Source organism: Caretta caretta, chromosome 8 (assembly GCF_965140235.1).
Source record: "Caretta caretta isolate rCarCar2 chromosome 8, rCarCar1.hap1, whole genome shotgun sequence".
Classification (NCBI taxonomy): Eukaryota; Metazoa; Chordata; order Testudines; family Cheloniidae; genus Caretta; species Caretta caretta.
Window position 1 is genome coordinate 47,527,441 of NC_134213.1, and position 21,768 is coordinate 47,549,208.

The 21,768-nt window shown below is 43.2% G+C and overlaps 1 protein-coding gene across 4 annotated transcripts in view; it reads left to right on the forward strand.

Moving 5' to 3' along the window:
- The window catches only part of KIFAP3 (kinesin associated protein 3), a 142,255-nt gene that overhangs the window by 106,433 nt on the left and 14,054 nt on the right, over positions 1-21,768 (forward strand). The window lies entirely within an intron of this gene.

A 21,768-nucleotide genomic window follows, 5' to 3' on the forward strand; every position in this document is an offset into this window, starting at 1 on the left:
TCTGATTGTGTCTCGTGAAAGGTTAATGGAAAGACGCCTGTTGATTTCAGTGGATATTGAATTGTACTCAGTGTGACAATTCAGGCTATCTTGAATTTATGAGTGGAATCTTTCAGATGTGGGATCTAGTTATATTATCAATGCAGTAGGCTTCTGATTTAGATTTTAGGGCCTGTCTATGAAGCTGAAGTTAGTCATTGATAGAAATTGGTAATAGTTCCCTGATCATGTTATAACACAGTTTCATCTCACCTGTATGGATAGGACCAAACCATGTTATTACACTGTTTTTACAGCCTTTTAAAGATCAGAGCCCTGATCCTACAAGAATCTTTGCATGAGTCAGCGGGGCTCCCCAAGGGCACAGGAGTCTGACCATACAGAGCTCATTGCAGGATCCGGTCCCCAGTACTGACTCTAGTTGGTGCTATCCTAACAAGGAAGAACCAACTCGGTGGTGTCCTAATGCAGTGAATTTTCCTGTGTAGACAAGCACTTAGGAAAGGTCAGAAGGGGCCATTAGATCATCAAGTCTGACCTCAAAAGCACAGGTGCCACCTTATTACACAGTAAGACACAGTCCTTGTAGCTAAGAGCTGATTCTCTAGAGAGAGGCAGACAAAAGGTGGAAAGGGGGAAAGAGGCAAAGAGAAGTGAAATAACTGATCCAAGGCTGTGTGGCAGGGCCTGGAATACAACCCAGGATTCCTGACGCCTAATTCAGTGCCCTGTCTGCTGGACCACACTATATGGCCCATAATCGTGTGGGGTCATATTGCAATTTTTGTGTGTGTGTATTTAAGCCCCTACTCTACTTGCGCTATATTGATGACGATATCATCATCTGGACCCATGGAAAAGAAGCCCTTGAAGAATTCCACCATGATTTCAACAATTTCCATCCCACCACCAACCTCAGCCTGGTCCAGTCCACACAAGAGATCCACTTCCTGGACACTACAGTGCTAATAAACAATGGCCACATAAACACCACCCTATACCGGAAACCTACTGACCGCTATTCCTACCTGCATGCCTCCAGCTTTCACCCTGACCACACCACACGATCCATCGTCTACAGCCAAGCTCTGTGATACAACCGCATTTGCTCCAACCCCTCAGACAGAGACAAACACCTACAAGATCTCTGTCAAGCTTTCTTACAACTACAATACCCACCTGCAGAAGTAAAGAAACAGATTGATAGAGCCAGAAGAGTTCCCAGAAGTTACCTACTACAGGACAGGCCTAACAAAGAAAATAACAGAACGCCACTAGCGGTCACCTTCAGCCCCCAACTAAAACCCCTCCAACGCATTATTAAGGATCTACAACCTATCCTAAAGGATGACCCAACACTCTCACAAATCTTGGGAGACAGGCCAGTCCTTGCCTACAGACAGCCCCGCAACCTGAAGCAAATACTCACCAACAACCACATACCACACAACAGAACCACTAACCCAGGAACTTATCCTTGCAACAAAGCCCGTTGCCAATTGTGCCCACATATCTATTCAGGGGACACCATCACAGGGCCTAATAACATCAGCCACACTATCAGAGGCTCGTTCACCTGCACATCCACCAATGTGATATATGCCATCATGTGCCAGCAATGCCCCTCTGCCATGTACATTGGTCAAACTGGACAGTCTCTACGTAAAAGAATAAATGGACACAAATCAGATGTCAAGAATTATAACATTCATAAACCAGTCGGAGAACACTTCAATCTCTCTGGTCACGCAATCACAGACATGAAGGTCGCTATCTTAAAACAAAAAAACTTCAAATCCAGACTCCAGCGAGAAACTGCTGAATTGGAATTCATTTGCAAATTGGATACTATTAATTTAGGCTTAAATAGAGACTGGGAGTGGCTAAGTCATTATGCAAGGTAGCCTATTTCCCCTTGTTTTTTCCTACCCCCTTCCCCCAGATGTTCTGGTTTAACTTGGATTTAAACTTGGAGAGTGGTCAGTTTGGATGAGCTATTACCAGCAGGAGAGTGAGTTTGTGTGTGTGGTTTTTGGGAGGGGGGTGAGGGGGTGAGAGAACCTGGATTTGTGCAGGAAATGGCCCAACTTGATTATCATGCACATTGTGTAAAGAGTTGTCACTTTGGATGGGCTATCACCAGCAGGAGAGTGAATTTGTGTGTGGGGGTGGAGGGTGAGAAAACCTGGATTTGTGCTGGAAATGGCCCAACCTGATGATCACTTTAGATAAGCTATTACCAGCAGGACAGTGGGGTGGGAGGAGGTATTGTTTCATATTCTCTGTGTGTATATAAAGTCTGCTGCAGTTTCCACGGTATGCATCCGATGAAGTGAGCTGTAGCTCACGAAAGCTCATGCTCAAATAAATTGGTTAGTCTCTAAGGTGCCACAAGTACTCCTTTTCTTTTTGCGAATACAGACTAACACGGTTGTTACTCTGAAACCTGTATTTTGTCTATTACTCTGAATAATTTGAATAGCATTGTAATAAATGAAATATCTTAGTCATGAATATTGTAATTTGTAATCTTTTTAGCGAGATGCAGATTCCATTTGGGAAGAGACTTGGCATTGAGCTTTTAATCCATTTCAGCTCTTAGATCAATGGATTGTTAGGGCCAGTTGTGACTTGTGGTGGCTCTTAACTGTTTTCAGTTACTTTTTATTTTATTGTATTCCACCTGCATTCTGACTGACGTAACCAATAAGATTTAGTTGGCTATTAATAATCTAAAAGAATGTCGGAATGCTGTAACAGTAAGATCAGGTCCCTTGGAATGTCTTACAGCCCTCCGCAAATCTGGGTCCGTCTCTTTTGAAATGTAGCATTAATTAATTCCCACGTTCTGTCTACTGCTCATAGTCCTTCCAGATGTGCTGCAAGGAATTGACTGGCTCCTGGGTTACAAGCCATCTGGGTTCTGTAAACTGATTTGCACTTACATTAAACAATAAGTGAACAGAATGTGAAAGAGTTATTAAAGCAAATGTACATTGCCTATAAATCTCCAAGTAAAATATTAAAACGTAGTAAATGAAACTGGAATGTGCAAATGAAGACCTGCCTGGTTTTAATGAGTTTAGCTCTGACCTTCATTTTCACCAAAAAAAAATAATAATTTCTTTTTTTGTTTTTGTTTTTTAAAGGAGAAAAGTAAAACTATCAAACTGCTTACAGAAGTATCTGAGACAAAAACAAGGAAATATAATGTTCTAAACTTGACTAGTCCAAACTACTCGAGCTGCTGTGACAGCTCATAAAACTGAGAGTAGTTCTTAACTGGACTCTGTTTTACATTGCCAGAGTGAATTTTCCTAGCAGGAAGTAGCCAGAAGGTTTATTTAGTTTCCAGACTGTGGCTTTGATCTCTCTTTTCTGTCACTACTCAGGTTACATAGCCCTTTTTCACTGCAGTAAATCTGCAACAGTTAATGAGAATAAAATTTCCTTCTTCTCACTGATCGCATGCTGTTAAATGCCAAACCACAGCCAGCAGCGTATTTGCAGAACTCAGCTGCACTGTACAAAAACAGTACAATCAGTTTAATCTTGTTGTCTTTGTAATTCATTTTATTGAGCTTTCCTTTTTTAAGTGACCTATTTTACCGAGACAAGTGGTTGCAAGGCCAGACCGGGAAGAAAGATTTAAAACTGTAATAAACCAAAGGGGGTTTTGGGTGTTATGCGCAAGCACGCTCACAGAATTAAAAATTAAAACGTAGTCCTAAAAAGTCCAGCCTTTTTGTGCAGTAAGTTAGTGGGATATTTCTTCAAGGTTACCGTGCATGTTCCGCGCATGATATGCAAATTCATTTATCATATTAATTATATTTCAGTTTTTGACAGAATTTTATTGGTTTAAAATTTTACCTCCGGAGTTTGTGTTGCCAACCTTGAGGTATTCAACTGTGAGCAAGGCCCCCAAGATAGTGATATTAGTTTTTAGATACAATGAGATTTTTAAATTAATAAATTTGGATGTCTTTTTATTTGCCTTCTGAGGTTCCTATTTTCAAGGCTTTCTGCACAATCATGAGAATGAGAAACTTTTTTATTTATTTAAAGCTGAGATTCCTGCATAATAAAGCTCCAGGGCCCTGGAGTCCAGAAAAAATTCCATGCATGCACATCTCATCCTTGATACGTTCCCTTAAAAAGCATTTAGAATCAGAATAGAGAGAACTTCTGGATGAGCAAACTTTGGTGTCAATTATTCATTTAAACTACACTAAAATTTTGGGTGGCTTGGGTCAGGCTTTGTTGGAGACTGCCCTGGTGTAGCCAATAGAATTTGGTCCATGCTCAATAACATTCTCACAGTATTTGCTGCATGCACCAAATACTGAATACTACAAATCCCGTGGTAATGGTTACGTACAGAAAGCAGTTTTTAAAGCTCTTCTTCATATGCAATGTAAGTCAAAGCAAAACTGACTGTGTTTGTCATCATTTTTCTGGGCTTTCAATTGTCTTCCAGTCTTTTCATGCCATGGTTTGTCATACTGTAGTAGGGCTCGTGTGATATGAAAGACTAATTGTGATGTACTCGTTAGCTAGCAAGGAGGCCCTGGCACCAGGCTGCCAGCTCCTTGGTGCTGACAACTGGGGACAACACTTAGCTAGGGACATGATGGCATTATTCTCTTAAGGAGCCATTTTCAAAACGTATCTGGGGAGAATTGCTTTTTTGTCCACTCACTTTTCAGCATGGCTCTGATCCTGGGGCGTCAGCTATGTCTGGTCCATGGGAGTTGGAGTAAATGTGTAAATGAGATGAGAGTTCAGAATACAGTAACTCCACGACAGGGGTAATTTGCGACAGTGAAATTTCACGACAGTGAAAATTACATTCCCAGAGCCTTTCCTATCAAGAGCACATCTTGCTCAGGGCATCTTGTGCATAATCCAGCACATGTGGTGAGAAGCATGTGGCAAATGGAAGAGCTAGTCAAAAGTAAAAGCTTTGAATTAAAAACTTGAGCCAGATTCCGTGCTCTACCCAACAACATAGTTCCACTAACATTCAGGGAGTTACACTCATTTACACCTGTTGAGGGTCTCACCCTTTGTTTCCCTGAGGCTGCCATACTGAGCATAAAACTGCCATTAGTGGAGTCCATTGAGATGGTCAAATCAGTCCCAAACCAGTTGTAATACTAGTCTAATATTGGGATATGAACTTCACCCATTTTCGGTATTGATATGAAATATTTTTGCTTATCTTTAGCCATTTTGGGGAACTCCTCCCTTGCTTCTCATGTTTTTTGTCCGACTGTTTTATTAGTTTTAGAAATGGATACCTCTGCTTGGTGGGATGACGGCTCTCAGAGCCAACTGGAAGGGGAGCATTTTCTGTGGAGTGAAGCTTAGACTTGAAAGTCAGAGCTCTTGGATTCTGTTCTATCTTTGACTCAGTTTGTGACCTTTGTAGCTCATTTAGCTTCTGAACCACTTTCTCAGTCTGTAAAATGGGTGTAATGCTCACTTACTACAAGGGGGAGTGGTGAGGCTTGTGAAGTAATTTTTGTAATATACTTTTGTAATCCTCAAATGAAAGTGGTTGTAGATTTGCTCAGGCATTATTGTGCTTGGTGCCAGATTATTCTGTGTATTTAGCAAATATTTGTGAATGTGTTGGTTCTTTGAATTTTGTTGACTGTTCTTTTGCATGATGGTAAATTGTTGTGTAGTCTTTCTGCTGTTTAAAAATATTACAGCAGGATCAGATTGGGGTTTTCAAATCTACCTTGGGCTGATCTATTTTAGGTACTTATGGTTTCTCCATTACTATAGTATCCAAGCATCTCACAGGCCTTGTCTATACTGGCAAGTTTCTGTGCAGTAAAGCAGCTTTCTGCGTCGTAACTCCTGAGGTGTACACACTGCCAGGCCACTTAGTGCACAGAAACTACACAGTTGCAGTGCTGTAAAAAAAAACACGCTGACAAGAGCTTTCTGCGCCAGGGCTACAGCACCGCAGTAGCAGTGTAGACACCGGAGTCGATTACAGCGCTGCGATTGGCCTCCAGGAGGTGTCCCACAATGCCTGTTCTTGCCTCTCTGTTCATCGCTTTGAACTCTACTGTCCTGCCCTCAGGTGACCAACCGTCATCCCCACCCCATAAATTCCTTGGGAATTTTGAAAGTCCCCTTCCTGCTTGGTGACACATACAGTGGTCTCAGCGCATCTTTCCAGGTGGTCATGCCTTCTCCATGAACCAGGCAATCCCCCACTTGGAGCAGTGCCGAGCTGCTGGATCTCATCAGCATTTGGGGAGAGGAGGCTGTCCAGTCCCAGCTGCGCTCCAGCCATAGGAATTATGATACCTATGGACAGATTTAACGATGCATCACAGAAAGGGGCTATGAGCGGGACACACTGCAGTTCAGGGTCACCGTGAAGGAGCTGCGGAATGCCTACCACAAGGCGTGGGAGGCAAACTGCCGCTCCGGTGCTGCGCCCACGAGCTGCCGGTTCTACAAAGAGCTGGACGCGATACTTGGTGGCGACTCCACCTCCACTGTGAAGTCCTCTGTGGATACTTTGGTGGCTCGCATGCCAGTCGAGAGTGGACCGAGCCAGGAGGAGGAAATCTTGGACAAGGATGTGGAGAGGGAGGGGGACTCAGAGGCCAGAGATACAGTCAGCCAGGAGCTCTTCTCTACTCTGGAGGAGGCTAGCCGGTCACAGCTGTCCGATCTTGGTGAAGCGCAAACAGGAGAGGAGGCCCCTGGTAAGTGGCTTTGATTTTGTGAATTGTTGAAGCGAGTTGTTGGGGGCAGGAGGGTTGCAGAAAGCAGACTTATGTCTGTATGATGTATGTACCACCACATGCCTAGTCTGAGCGGTGGAACAGGGTGTTGATTGACTCCCTCACTTCATAGGAGTCTGCCTCAGAGATCTCCAGGAAACTCTCATGCTGATACTGGGCAATCTGCTGCTGCAGGTTCTTTGGCAGAGTTGCTTTGTTTCTTGCCCCATTAAGGGAACTTTCCTGCACCACTCTGCTGTCCCTGGGGGTGGGGGACCATTGCTGCACACAGGTGAGCCACATAAGGGCCAGGGCAGAATCCGCAGTCTTGGAGAAGACTCTCCCTTGATTCCGTGCTCACCCTTAGCAGCGAGATATCTTCCATAATGAACACAGCCTGTGGAAAATGCGGGGACAGGAAAGATTATAAGGCCTCCCCTACAGTGCTGGCTCTCCCCCAAAGCCACGTGCCCAGTGTACGGTAGGGTCCAGGAACACCGATTTCTCCTGCCCCTGTGGCTACTCACCATTTTGGGGGTCTTGTGGCTCATGTGTGCTTCTCTGGGGTCAGCCAGTTAGTGACAATTATGTGAATAGTGGCTGTGTTTTAAATCACCGAATCAGTGGTCTGTGTGTTCCAAACAATACTGCTTCTGTAAAATGTTGCATTTTGGCTTCACAGATATGACCTTGGGAGCCCAGCCTCCCTCTTTGTTATCACAGATGGCTGCGCAGAATTAGAAAGCGGCCACGAAGAATTAAGGATGACTTTCTGCTTGAGGTCATGATGCATTCCGCAGCCGAAAAACAGGAATTGAAGGAGTGGCAGGACAGCGAGAAGAGGGACCAAAAGGAGAATGCGATGCGCCAGAACGAAGCCACGGAGAGGCTCTTAAATGTTATGAAGCGCAAAGTGGATGCACTCCAAGCGCTACTAGCACTGCAAACCGAGCAGCTCCACGCCCTCCAATCCTCCCCTGCAACTGCTGTCGCAAAACTCTTTCCCATGCACCCCCCAGAAACCGCCAACACACTCTTATCAACCTCCTGGCTCCAGTCTGTACCTGCAGCATTCCACTCCTCCCCTGTCACAGTCCAACACTGCGGACTCCCAGTACCCACTGCACTCAACACCCATCCCTCTGCAGTTTAGCCCTTTTGAAGTACAGTACCCGCTTGCACTGTACTCTAAAGGAGAAGGTTGGATATGATACGTGCACATATACAAATCTTTAACTGGGACCCCACCTCCTCCTGGGACCTTCCCTTCCCTCATCCCCCTCAGTGCTGATGTGTTTTTTTGTTTGTCTCTCTCCTCCGGTGGTTGTTTTTTTTTTAATAAAAGAATTGTGTTGGTTTGAAAGCAATCTTTATTAATTGAAAGCAAACAGAGCCCTGCAAAGCAGCAAGCAATTTTCTTAAACCTTCATAGTGCATTGTCTGCACTAATCACAATCACCTCCTAGCACTGCACTCCCGAGCATAGCAACAAATATTAGTGGCTTTCAGCTTCAAATTGCTGCCTTAAGGTATCCCTGATCCTTTTTACCCCATGCTGCACCCCTCTAATAGCCTTGGTCTCTGGCTGTTCAAATTCAGCCTCCAGGTGCTGAGCCTCAGTGGTCCAGCCCTGAGTGAAGCTTTCACCCTTCCCTTCACAAATATTATGGAGTGTACAGCACGCAGCTATAAGCGTAGGAATATTGTCATCGGCCAGGTCCAGCCTCCCATATAGGCAGCGCCAGCAGGCCTTTAAACATCCAAAAGCACACTCAACAGTCATTCTGCACTTGCTCAGCCTGTTATTGAACCACTCCTTGCTGCTGTCAAGGTGCCACGGCATTATGGGGTAGGCAGGGTCTCCCAGTATCACAAAGGTGCCACAGCATTTCTACTTCCCCTATTGTGATCTTCTGGCCCAGGAAGAAAGTCCCTGCTTGCAGCTTCCTGAACAGGTCAGTGTTCCGAAAGATGTGTGCGTCATGCACCTTTCTGGACCAGCTTGTGTAAATGTCCATCAAACGCCCATGGTGATCCACAGGCGCCTGGAGAACCATAGAGAAATACCCCTTCCAATTAATGTGGCTAGGTGGTCTGGTGCGAGAATTGGAATATGCATGCCATTTATCACTCCTCCGCTGTTAGGGAAGCCCATTTGTGTAAAGTCATCCACAATGTCATGCACGTTGCCCAGAGTCACGGTCTTTCAGAGCAGATTGCGATTAATGGCCCTGCACACTTCCGTCAACACGAGTCTAATGGTCGACTTTCCCACTCTGAACTGGTTAGTGACTGATCGGTAGCAGTCTGGAGTAGCCAGCGTCCACAGTGCAATCGCCATGTGCTTCTCCAAAGGCAGGACAGCTCTCATTCTCATGTGCTTGTGCCGCCAGGCCTGGGTGAGCTCACCACACAGTCCCATGAATGTGACTTTCCTCATCCGAAAGTTTTGCAGTCACTGCTCGTCATCCCAGACGTGCATGACTATGTGATCCCACCACTCGGTGCTTGTTTCCCGAGCCCAAAAGCGGTGTTTCACTGTGGTCAGCACCTCCGTGAATGCCACATGCAATCTCATATCGTAGCTACCACGTGTGACAAGATCAATGTCGCACTCCTCTTACCTTTGTAGTTTAAGGAATAACTCCACTGCCACTCATGACATGTTAGAGCGATACTGGTCAACAGTGTGTGATCCATTCCTGCAGACCAAAGAGGCAGAGCATGCAGTATACAAACTGTTAAAAGATGGCGCCAAATATGGACGGGAGCACAGGGATTGCTGGGATGCGAAGCAGTGTATCACAGGGCATTGGGACAGGACCCAGGATGCCCCGCGACCCCCTCCACCTTCCCACAACTCTTAGTGGCAGAAGAGGAAGAGGTGCTCTGTGGGATAGCTGCCCAGAGTGCACCACTCTGAATACCGCTGCAAGTGCCACAAGTGTGAACACGGTATTGCGCTGGCAGCTGACAGTGTGAAAACACAACAGCGGTTTCCCTTCAGAGCTCTCTGAGTGGCGCTGTAACTTTACCAGTGTAGACATACCCACAGTCTTCAACGTATTTATCCTCACAGCACCCCTGTGTGGTAGGGAAAGTGCTGCTCTCCCCATTGTGCAGATGGGGGCACGTAGGCACAGAGAGTCTAATGACTTGCCCAGGGTCACTTGGAATCAGTATCAGAGCAGGGAATTGATACTGGGTCTCCCAAGTCTCAGGCTGTCCCCTCACAACTGAACCATCTTCCATCACTCAGCAGAGATAATAGGCTATGCTACTTTTCAACAAGACTTATTGGGTTCTGAATTTCTTAATTCAGAGCTTTTGTTTTAAGACCATTCAGTTGTGAAACATTTAAGAATCACTTCTCAGCAGTGAACTCTAGAGCTCTTTTCCCTGGATATGTAGCTGGACTCGGATGTTGAAGACAATGCTCATTTCTCCACAGTTCTCAGATTTTGCTGTTGGCCTATAATTAAATTGCTGGAACAAGAGAATTTTGTTAAGATGCTCTTGGAGTTTTTGCCAAATGGCATCTGGAAACTCCATTTAATGCAGTGTTTTGAGAGCCGGACATATGGGCTCCTTGGGGTTAACCTGTTTTTATGAGTGACAGAAATAGGTTTGATAGGTTTCTCTGATGCGCCGCCTCCTTTCAAAGGTTAGTCGGCCAAATCTAATGGTCTCATACCTCCCGCTCTACTCCACTGAAGTCCGTTGTTTTGTTTAAGGCATAAAGTCAGCATTGTATTAGGTCAATACATGAAACTTAAGTCTGTGCTTTCCGAAGTGTGCCCAAGTGTGTAACGGATTCTGTCACATACTCAATAGCTTGGTGTGGTATTAGTTACGGGTTCCGCTTGGTTGCTTTACAGAGCATCTTTCTCTTTTGGCTGATTTAACAATTAGGGCTGACGACATTAACCATATTTAAAGAGAGTTCATACCAAGTTCTGGGTCTGCTCTTCAAAGCCACATGATCAGGATTTTTAGCCAGTTGATTCTGCCTGTAAACCCTTCCCTCAATACCTTCCACCCTGAGTATGCACCTAAAAAGAGAGCCACAAAAAGCTGCTGAATATTCAGTGAAATTCGTCCTCCTCTGAGAAAATAAATTAACATAGTGTAATATCTTTCTGGCTGGTAACAGATCTTCATTAGAGTGATCTCCTACAATCAGTTTGTGGATTTTTTTTTTCAGCAGGCAACACAATATAACTTTTCAGTAATTAAAATGGCTCTTCCAGGGCCATTGTGACTAGCATGGTGTCATTCATGGGCTCGTTACATACACACAGGCACAGGTCTGCACTGGCAGCCCAGGCATGATCTAATTCGGATTTGTTGCAGCTTGTCTTGGAGAAAAGAGGGAGAATAACAGATAATGCTACAGAGTTTTGTGTGAATCTGTGTCTGTCAATCAGGATTGCAGTACCACTGGAGAGAGCTAATAAAACATTTCTGTTTAATGGCCTGATCATTCATTTCCTCCAGCTGAGACTTCCCAACCATGCTCTGGCAGCTTGGCCCAAGAAGTCCCGTCCCGCAGCTCACTGATACTTTCAGAACTGAGTGCATTTTCACACAATCCCCATCTACACATGCATGCACACATTGCTACAACTGCTAACGTAGTATATGTGAGTTACATTAGTGGTCTCTTTGATCCACTATATTGTGTCCAGAAGGATTTTTGATCTGGAAAATGGATGCGCCACATATATGACCCGCTAAACACCAGGCTGTCTGGTCGATCTTGTAACACTGGAGCAATAACGTCAATTGAAGCTTTGGTCACTTGTTCGAGGTGGCTGCAACAGGGGTGCCTCGTACCTCTGACTTCAGTGAGTAACACCAAAGTGGGGTGTGTGCAGAGGCTCTGATCACCCCTTCCACCATGGAACAGGTATTGTACTATGGAGACTTGGAGAGTTACAATTTGTGGAGTCCCCAAGAGTGTTCCAGAGAGGGGGTTTCTCTCCAGCAATTGGACAGGGTTGTGGCATTTGGAATGTGTGTGCGCTGGGGACCCACAATATTTGAGTGGAGTCCTCCAGACTCCTAGCTTACCTGCTCCTTCAGGACCCCTGCTGCTATTGGTTAGCTGCCACCTCAGCGTGCTGCCTCTGAGGGAGGAGATAGGGGGCTGGTTAGTGTCATGTCATTGAAATCATCGGTGTAACACCAGAATAAAAGTGATCAGTCAGGCCCAGGTTGAGCATCGGTGGGAAATCTGTAATAACTTCATTCACTTCAATGGGGAACACTGCAAGTTTGGGGGCAAAATTGGAGCATAAGATGGGACTCTGCCCTGCCCCCAAGGTGAGTAGAGTCTAAGCCACACACATTTACATGGGGGACCTCCCTGGGATCTGGTGGCAGGGGAGGAGGGTAATGCTGCTTGAGTTTTTCTTCTACCTCCCTCACTACAGCCCTCTGTCCTACCCATTCATGCAGAAAAGTAGGGGAGATAATGTGGCTCCTTATTATAGGTGGGGCTGGTAGTGCAGCCTATTCTTAAGGTTGCCTGTCACTTCCCATTATAAGACCCTGTCTTCAGTGGCTTATAACTTTGCCAGAATTTCTCTTTGGGTTGAAATTTTCCATGCTGGGTGTCTGCCTCAGGCTGAATTTTTTTAAAAAAAACTTCAGCCAAAACGATTTAGTCATTTCTGAGAACAAGACTAAATACAAATGTTGTTTTGCCCATGTTAAAGAAATTCTGGTGATCTTTTCTTTAAGAAGCTTTGGAGCAGGGATTTCAAATTTGGCAGTGTGGGGTGGCCCTTTGTGTCAGGGGTATGCGTTTTATTGTCCCTGTGAAAACCCATCCTAATCTGGCCAAGTTATAAACCTTTGAAAAATTACAAATGGTAATTGCAGTTCACACAAATTCAATGTGGAGACTGGGACTGAGATTTTAACAGCTAAATTGCCTGAAGAGTCTGTCCACACTAAGCATAGAATCATAGGACTGGAAGGGACTTTGAGAGGTCATCTAATCCAGTCCCCTGCACTCATGGCAGGACTAAGTATTATCTAGACCATCCCTGAGAGGTGTTTGTCTAACCCGCTCTTTAAAATCTCCAATGATGGAGATTCTACCACCTCCCTAGTCAATTTGTTCCGGTGCTTAACTACCTTGACAGTTAGGAAGTTTTTCCTAATGTCCAACCTGAACCTCCCTTGCTGCAATTTAACCCCGTTGCTTCTTATCCTATCCTCAGAGTTGAAGAGAACAATTTTTCTCTCTTCTTGTAACAACCTTTTATTTATGTGAAAACTGTTATCATGTCCCCTGTCAGTCTTCTTTTCTCCAAACTAAACAAACCCAATGTTTTTCAATCTTCTCTCTTAGGTCATGTTTTTTCTACCTTTAATCATTTTTGTTGCTCTTCTCTGGACTTCCTCCAGTTTGTCCACATCTTTCTTGAAATGTGGTGCCCAGAACTGGACACAATATTCCAGTTGAGGCCTAATCAGTGTGGAATAGAGAATTAATACTTATGTCTTGCTTGCAACACTCCTGCTAATAAATGCCAGAATGATGTTTGCTTTTTTTGTGACAGTGTTACATTGTTGACTCTCCTTTAGTTTGTGATCCACTATAATGGCCAGATCCTTTTATATAGTACTCCTTCCTGGGCAGTCCTTTCCCTTTTTGTATGTGTGCAACTGATTATTCCTTTCTAAGTGGAGTACTTTGCATTTCTTCTTACTCAATTTCATTCTATTTACTTCAGACCATTTCTCCAGTTTGACCAGATCATTTTGAATTTTAATCCTATCCTCCAAAGCACTTGCAACCCCTCTGACCTTGGTATTCTCCGCAAACTTTAAGTGTACTCTATGCCATTATCTAAATAATTGATGAAGATATTGAACAGAGCCAGACCCAGAACTGATCCCTGTGGGACCCCACTTCATATGCCCTTCCAGCTTGACTGTGAATCACTGATAACTACTCTCTGGGAATGGTTTTCCAACTAGTTATGCACCCACCTTATAGTAGCTCCATCTAGGTTCTATTTCCCTAGTTTGTTTATGAGAAGATCATGCAAGACAGTATAAAAAGCCTTACTAAAGTCAAGATATATCACATCTACTGCTTCCCTCCTATGCACAAGGCTTGTTACCCGGTTAAAAAAAGCTATTAGGTTGGTTTGCCACAAATTGTTTTTGACAAATCCATGCTGACTGTTACTTATAACCTTATTATCTTCTAGGTGTTGGCAAATTTTGATTGCTTAATTATTTGCTCCATTATCTTTCCGGGTATTGAAGTTAAGTTACTGACTGGTCTGTAATTCCCTGGGTTTTCCTTATTTCCCTTTTTATAAATTGGCACTATATTAATATTAATAGACCTCTTCCAATCCTCTGGAATCTCTCCCGTCTTCCATGACTTTTTGAAGATAACCGTTAATGACTCAGATATCTCCTCAGTCAGTTCCTTGAGTATTCTAGGATGTATTTCATCAGGCCCTGGTGACTGGAAGACATCTAAATTGTCTGAAGTAATTTTTAACTTTTTTCCCTATTTTAGCCTCTGATCCAACCTCATTTTCACTGACTTTCACTGTGTTAGATGTCCAATTGCTACTAACGTTTTTGGTGAAAACTGAAACAAAAGAGTAATTTAGCACTTCTGGAATTTCCACATTTTCCGTGATTGTCCCCCCACCCCCCATTGAGTAACGGGGCTACCCTGTCCTTGGTCTTCCTCTTGCTTCTCATATATTTGTAAAATGTTTTCTTTTTACCCTTTGTGTCAAGCTAGTTTAATCTCATTTTGTGCCTTGGCCTTTCTAATTTTGTCCCTGCATACTTATGTTGTTTGTTTATATTCATCTTTTGTAATTAGGGCTGTCGATAAATCGCAGTTAACTCGCGTGATTAACTCAAAAAAATTAAGCGTGATTTAAAAAATTAATCACGATTAATCACAGTTTTAATTGCACTGTTAATAAATACCAATTGAAATTTATTAAATATTTTTGGATGGTTTTCTACATTTTCAAAATATATTGATTTCAATTACAACAGAATACAAAGTGTACACTGCTCACTTTATTTTTTATTACAAATATTTTCACTGTAAAAATGATAAACCACAGAAACAGTATTTTTCAGTTCACCTTGTACAAGTACTGTATCTCTTTATCGTGAAAATGAAACTTACAAATGTAGAATTGTTTTCTTACATAACTGCACTCAAAATCAAAACAATGCAAAACTTTAGAGCCTACAAGTCCACTCTGTCCTACTTCTCATTCAGTCAATCGCTAAGACAAACAAGTTTGTTTACATTTACAGGAGATAATTCTGCCCACTTCTTATTTACAGTGTCACCAGAAAGTGAGAACAGGCATTTGCCTGGGACCTTTGTAGGAGGCATTGCAAGTTATTTACATGCCAGATATTCTAAATATTCTTACGCCCTTTCATGCTTCGGCCACCATTCCAGAGGACATGCTGATGATGCCCGTTAAAAAAATGTGTTTGTTAAATTTGTGACTGATATCCTTTGGGGAGAATTGTATGTCTCTGCTCTGTTTTACCCACATTCTGCCATATATTTCATGTTATAGCAGTCTCGGATGATAACTCAGCACATGTTGTTGATTTTAAGAACATTTTTGCTGCAGATTTGACAAAATGCAAAGAAGGTACCAATGTGAAATTTCTAAAGTTAGCTGTAGCACTCGATCCAAGGTTTAAGAATTTGAAGTGCCTTCCAAAACCTGAGAGGGATGAGGTGTGGAGCATGCTTGCAGAAGTCTTAAAAGAGTAACACTCCGATGCAGAAACTAGAGAACCCGAACCACCACAAAAAAAGAAAATCAACCTTTTGCTGGTGGCATCTGACTCAGATGATGAAAATGAACATGCATCGGTCCACACTGCTTTCTATTGTAATCAAGCAGAAGACGTCATCATCATGGACGCATGTCCTCTGGAATGGTGGATGAAGGGACATATGACACTCTAGCACATCTGGCACGTAAATATCTTGTAATGCCAGCTGCAACAGTGCCATGCGAACGCCTATTCTTACTTTCAGGTGACATTATGAACAAGAAGTGGGCAGCATTATCTCCTGAAAACGTAAACAAACTTGTTTGTCTGAGCGATTGGCTGACCAAGAAATAGGACTGAGTGGACTTTTAGGCTCTAAAGTTTTACATTGTTTTATTTTTGAATGCAGTTATTTTTTGTACATAATTCTACATTTGTAAGTTCAACTTTCTTGATAGAGATTGCACTACAGTACTTGTATTAGGTGAATTAAAAAATACTGGTTTTTGTTTTTTACATTGCAAATATTTGTAATAAAAAATAAAGTGAACACTGTACACTTTGTATTCTATGTTGTAATAGAAATCAATATATTTGAAAATGTAGAAACCATCCAAAAATATTTAAATAAATGGTATTCTATTATTATTTAACAGTGCAATTAATCGTGATTAATTTTTTAATCGCTTGACAGCCCTATTTGTAATTTGACCTAGTTTCCACTTTTTGCATGCTGTAGCCTAGAGCTGAACAGGACTTTCCATGCAGTTGTAGTTCTGGGCTGCCACAGGCCATTCCGGGTGCAGGTCAAGGCACCTGAACTGCAAGCAAGGGGGCTGTGATGCCACATGATGGAATTTGTATTTTCAATTTTTTTTTAAATTGAATAGTAAATAATACATGGGGGGAGAACAGCCACCCACCAGCCTACATTAAAAGAACATTAAAGTTGCAAAATCAAGCACTCTGAAATTAGAACATGTCGGAATTAAGGTCTCTGCAACCTTAATTGAGACTTCTTGTCCATATGCATTATGGTACAGTCTTTAATTACATGATCACATGCTACTTTTTCCTTTAGGACCCCTGGCTCACTCAGGAGAAATCACAGCTGTGTAGATAAAGAGGCTGTTGTCTATAGGACCCCGCCTCGTTTGTTGCAGAAGTTGGAAAGTGTGTAGTGAATGAGGCAGTTGACTTCAGAAAAAGAATGGATGGTTTCATGGTTAAAGCAGTTGAATGGTACCCTAGAGCAGTTGTTCTCAAAGCCAGTCCACCGCTTGTTCAGGGAAAGCCCCTGGCACGCCGGACTGGCGAACCACGGCCAGTGGGAGCCGCGATCAGCCGAACCTGCGGACACGGCAGGTAAACAAACTGGTTCGGCGCACCAGGGGCTTTCCCTGAATAAGCGGCGGACCAGCTTTGAGAACCACTGCCCTAGAGCATTAGATTCCATCCCTGCCTCTGCCACAGAGTTCCTGTTTGATGCAGGGCAAGTCACTTACACCAAACTTTAGGCACCTGACTTGACACCCTTAATCTGATTTACAGAAGTGCTGAGCACTCACAGCTGCATCTGTAAGTCAGGCCATGTCTAGACTTACCGGGGATCGATGCTGCTGTGATCGATGTAGCGGGGGGTCGATTTAATGGGTCTAGTGATTAATTAAAGACTATATCATAAAGCATATGCACAAGGGAGCACAGAAAACCTTAATTCTGGCATTTCCAAATTTTTGAGTGCTTGACTTTGTAACGTTAATGTTAATATAATTGTGTAATTAATATTTAATATTAGTTTGCGGATGTGCATGGCACTTTGGGGCAGGAACTGTGCATTTATTGCTACATAAAGCTTCCATCCAAGCTGAGTTTGAGAGAGACAAAGTATGGGAAAAATAAACAGAAAGGGAAGAAGGAAGGTGGGGCCATGAGATACAGAATTTAAAATATTTGTGGTTTATCATGCCATGATCATATCATATTACTGCTCATGACTATAGTTTATGGGATATGTTATTACATATTAAAACCTCTGACTTTTAAAATAATTTATATTCTGTCTCCCAGGATTTGCTCTCACAAGTTGAAGGGCAGAACAAGTTAGTGGACAATTAAGGAGAAACAGAGAAGTAGCTGCATCAGACTATTATATAGTGGGTCTGTGGAACCTTTCGTCTCTTTGGTTACCAGAGTCCAAGCAACCATGAGTAGCTACCATCTGAACGCTAAGTGACCTGTGTGACACTAGCATAGTGGCCTTGATCCGTTACTTAGTGAACAGGGGTCCATCACAAAACGTTCATCCTAGCTGGCACTTGGTTGGCAGTCTCAGCAGAAAGACCAGGGAACTAACGTGGCTACTGAACGATCCTCCCAACTCTAAAGGTGGTCTTGGTGTGTGTGGTGTGGTGGGGTGGGATGGGGGGGGCAACACACTGAGAAGCTTGTAGTGCCTTACCTGCAGATAAAGGCTCTTGGGCTTTCAATCTAGTACCTTTCATCAGCACTTAAAAATGAGAGCTACCAAGAGAGGAGAGAAAATACAGACTTAAACACTATCCAGTCCTGTCTCTTGTTGGCACTCAAGTATGATACAATTTGGATGCAGTTCATTATTTATGTATTATAATGCTGGGCTTATGTCTCAAAGTTATGGTGAGTGGTGTTTCACTTTCATGGCTTGGGTACCCCAAGAGTGAAAAATACAGTCTTCTACTACGTATTGAACATAATTCATCCTCTCTGTTACACACAGCTAACCTGATACAGTTTATGCATTCCACAGTTTTATGGCATAGGATTTTACAGCAGGATGGCTAGAACTGCAACAGTACCATATGTTATCAACAATACTGTCACTGACTAATAGATTCTCTTTCAGAAGTGAAATGATGGGACTCTGAGGATAAGATGATTGTGAATACCAATTGTGTGTATGGGGGGAGAACCTTGCACATTTTAAACCGTATTCTTAAAATATTCATCATAATAAGGTATGCAAGTGATTCTCAAAAAGGGAGCTCCATGTCTGTGGGCAGCACTGCGGCCAAGTTTTCAAAGATCCTGCACACCCAAAAACATGGGCCTCATCCTGATTCCATTGACGTCTGTGGAAGTTTTGCCAGATCACAGTTATAAATCAGTGGGAGCAGGATTGGATCCCATGTGTGTACATGTGTTGCATAGTTATGCGTGCAAATGAACTTCAGTTCAGCAAAGCACCTAAGCACACAAGTAGCTTTAAGCATGTGAGTAGTCCGACAGAAGTCCATAGAGCTATTAATGAGCGCAAAGTTCTGCTCATACATAAGTGCTTTTCTGGATCAAGGTCCCACCTTGCGTGTGTGGATAAACATTTGCACTTGTACTAAATGGAGACCTTTTTAAAATGTGTTCCCATTGACTAGTTTAGTGCCTCTCAAAATTACAGGTGGATCTTGCATCAATCTGATTCATGCAAAATATGTAGGTAGTGGGGGTTGGCTGGTCTTCTGAGCCGGACTAGGATTTGAAGACACCTGGCTTCTAATCCTGGCTCTGACACTAACACTGTATGTGACCTTGACCTCCTGTTTTCAGTGGCCAATTATTTTTGGTCCCTGTGTTTTTGGGTGCCAAACATGCAACAGAGGCCAAAAAAATTCTTATTTAGGTCCCTAAAGTCAAGCTCTTAAATCTATATTCAAGTTCTGAAATACAATTTCCCCAACTGCTGTGGGGTCATGTATCAGCAGTTGCCAGAAGGCCTATGTCCATCTCCACTTCATCAGGAGGTTGCAACCTCTTCTTTCAGATGTGGACCTGGCTTTCCTCATTCATGTGTGTGTCACCTCCATTTGATTATTGCAGTGCACTCTGCATGCTGCTATATGGTATCTTTAAATGCAGTCTGAGACTGAAGCTGGTGTATAGTGAGGCTGCCTGTGTCCTCAGCAGTATTTTCTGCTGGGAGCACACAACATGGGTGCCCTGGGTTCTGTGCTGGCTACTTTGGATTTCCAGATAGATTTCAAAATGTTTCTTTTGACTCATAAAGTCCCAAATGACCTGGGAGCTGCCTCTCTGAGGGCTTGCCTACACTTCAGGAATTAGTACCCATATTGCAGTAACTGTCAGCACCAGTGCTCAGAATGGTCTGAGCACCGGTATAGGCAGGGCTGAGGTGTCTTTACCACTGTCATGTACACCATCGCTGGCCATTTTTGTAATACGGATGCTAATTTTCCTAATGTGGAAGAACCTAGAGAGCCCTGTTCTCTGCCTGCACCATAGAGTTACAGCCAGTGCGAGACCCTGAACTGGAATACCCTCATCCCCTGGTCTGAAACAGCCCAATCTTCCAGGCCTACTACAAAGCCTGTCTGTTCTCTCAGGCTTTGAGCGAGGGACGGGTACAAGGAGAGCCGGTATATGTGGGGAAGGGGGATACTGCTTGGCATTTCCTGGCTTGGATAAGGGTGACATTGCTAGTATTGTTTGATTGTATTTTTGTATTTTAAAATGTCTCCTAGGCACCATGGGCCCAGGACAGGCACATTATTTTTGTACATTATGAATCAAGGTAAATATCAATAAATAAAGCTGTTAAGAAATCTCTCTTCACTCATGCACATTAGGAGCATTTTCCCCCTTGGCATGTGTTCTTCGGTTCCCCAGCCGTACAAGCAAATTAGAAAGTTCAGCTGTCATTTTGGGAAGGTCATAGATCATGCCAGCAGCCTGAGTAATCCAAGAGGTTTTAAGTATCATTGCATTTAGTTTAAAGTGAAATTTGCTCTGACAGGGGCTGGCAGACCAATAGGAAAAAGAAATATTTGTGCTTGGAGAAGTGCATGTGTAGAGACCGCGAGTATAACTGATGGCTGGAAGTGATTTCAGTCTAAAAAAAACAAATCATTAAGAGAGTGCATAGGGGTAAAATACACAGTTCATATTTTAAAGGGTCTCAAAATGAACCAGCAGCTGAGGTTAGCATTATATAATAATTAGTTGTGTTCCCTGTTTAACTCCATGAGTCCCAGACATGTTGGTAAACCATCCGTGAGAAAATAGTGGTGCTTTTGCTGTGTGGTGAGCACAGTCACCAACTGCTCCCATCAAATAAAAAAAAATTTAAGACAAAGATGCCTTAAGAGTTTATAGATTAGGGCAATTTCAGAAACTCACTTGTTCCAGACTCACTACAATGTTGTGCGATCGGTTTCTATTAGATAAATGTATGTGGTATGAATGAGCTCCCATTAGGTATCAATTTGAACTGTGTACTGGGAAGTGAAAATGATGGATTTTTTTTTAAGGGGGATTGAGGAGGTGGAGGATTGGGGTTACTTGCTTGATTTCATTAAAATATGTCACTGCCTTTTCAGAATAGGGCTCTGTATAGTGCCCAGCACTCCTTTAGGTGCTATCAATAATACTAATACCAGTTCTTTAGTTAAGTTTGGATTTGATTGCTAGTGTAGAAATAAAAGCAATTGTTATTGCCATCACAACATATCTCAGTGAGACATGGCAACTTACTAAGAAAGATACGCAAAAGCTGGATGCATTTAATCACTAATGTCTGAGAAGAATATTGGGAATAACAAATAGAGATAGGAAGAAGAATGAAGAAGTTAGAAAAATTACTGGATACAGCACCTGCTCACAAATCTACAAAAGAAGACAGCAGAAAACAAAAGAAGAAAGCGAGGAAGACTGCGAATAACATGGAAACAAACAATTCTGAATGACATCTAACTCTAAGCACCTCAACATGAAATGGGAAGATTTGAAGAGAAGGGCAGGTGACAGGCACGGGTGGCAAATGTGGGTAGCCCAATGTGCAGTAAAGCATGGGATAGTCTAGGGTCTAAGGTAGAAATAAGAATCCATGAAGCAAGTTCTCAGTCCAGTCACTAGTGGACATCTTAAACCCCAACATCACAACTGGCTCCATCCTTGGCAGAGGTGTGGAACAACTCAGTGAGACATGGATACTAAACTCCTTTCTCCATCATCAAGGTGGCCTTTCCAGGTCAAGATTGCAGCAGAACGCAGGCATGGGGCATGCTTACGCTGTCATTGCTCTTAGTATAGCTGTTCTGGGTATCACCAGAACTTCAGTCTGCAGTGCTGGCCCCTGATAGTTCACTTTTTGTCCCTGGTACTCAGTTATTTTCTGGGTTCTGTGGCCCCTCCCTCAGCTGAGGGGATGGAGGGATGGAGA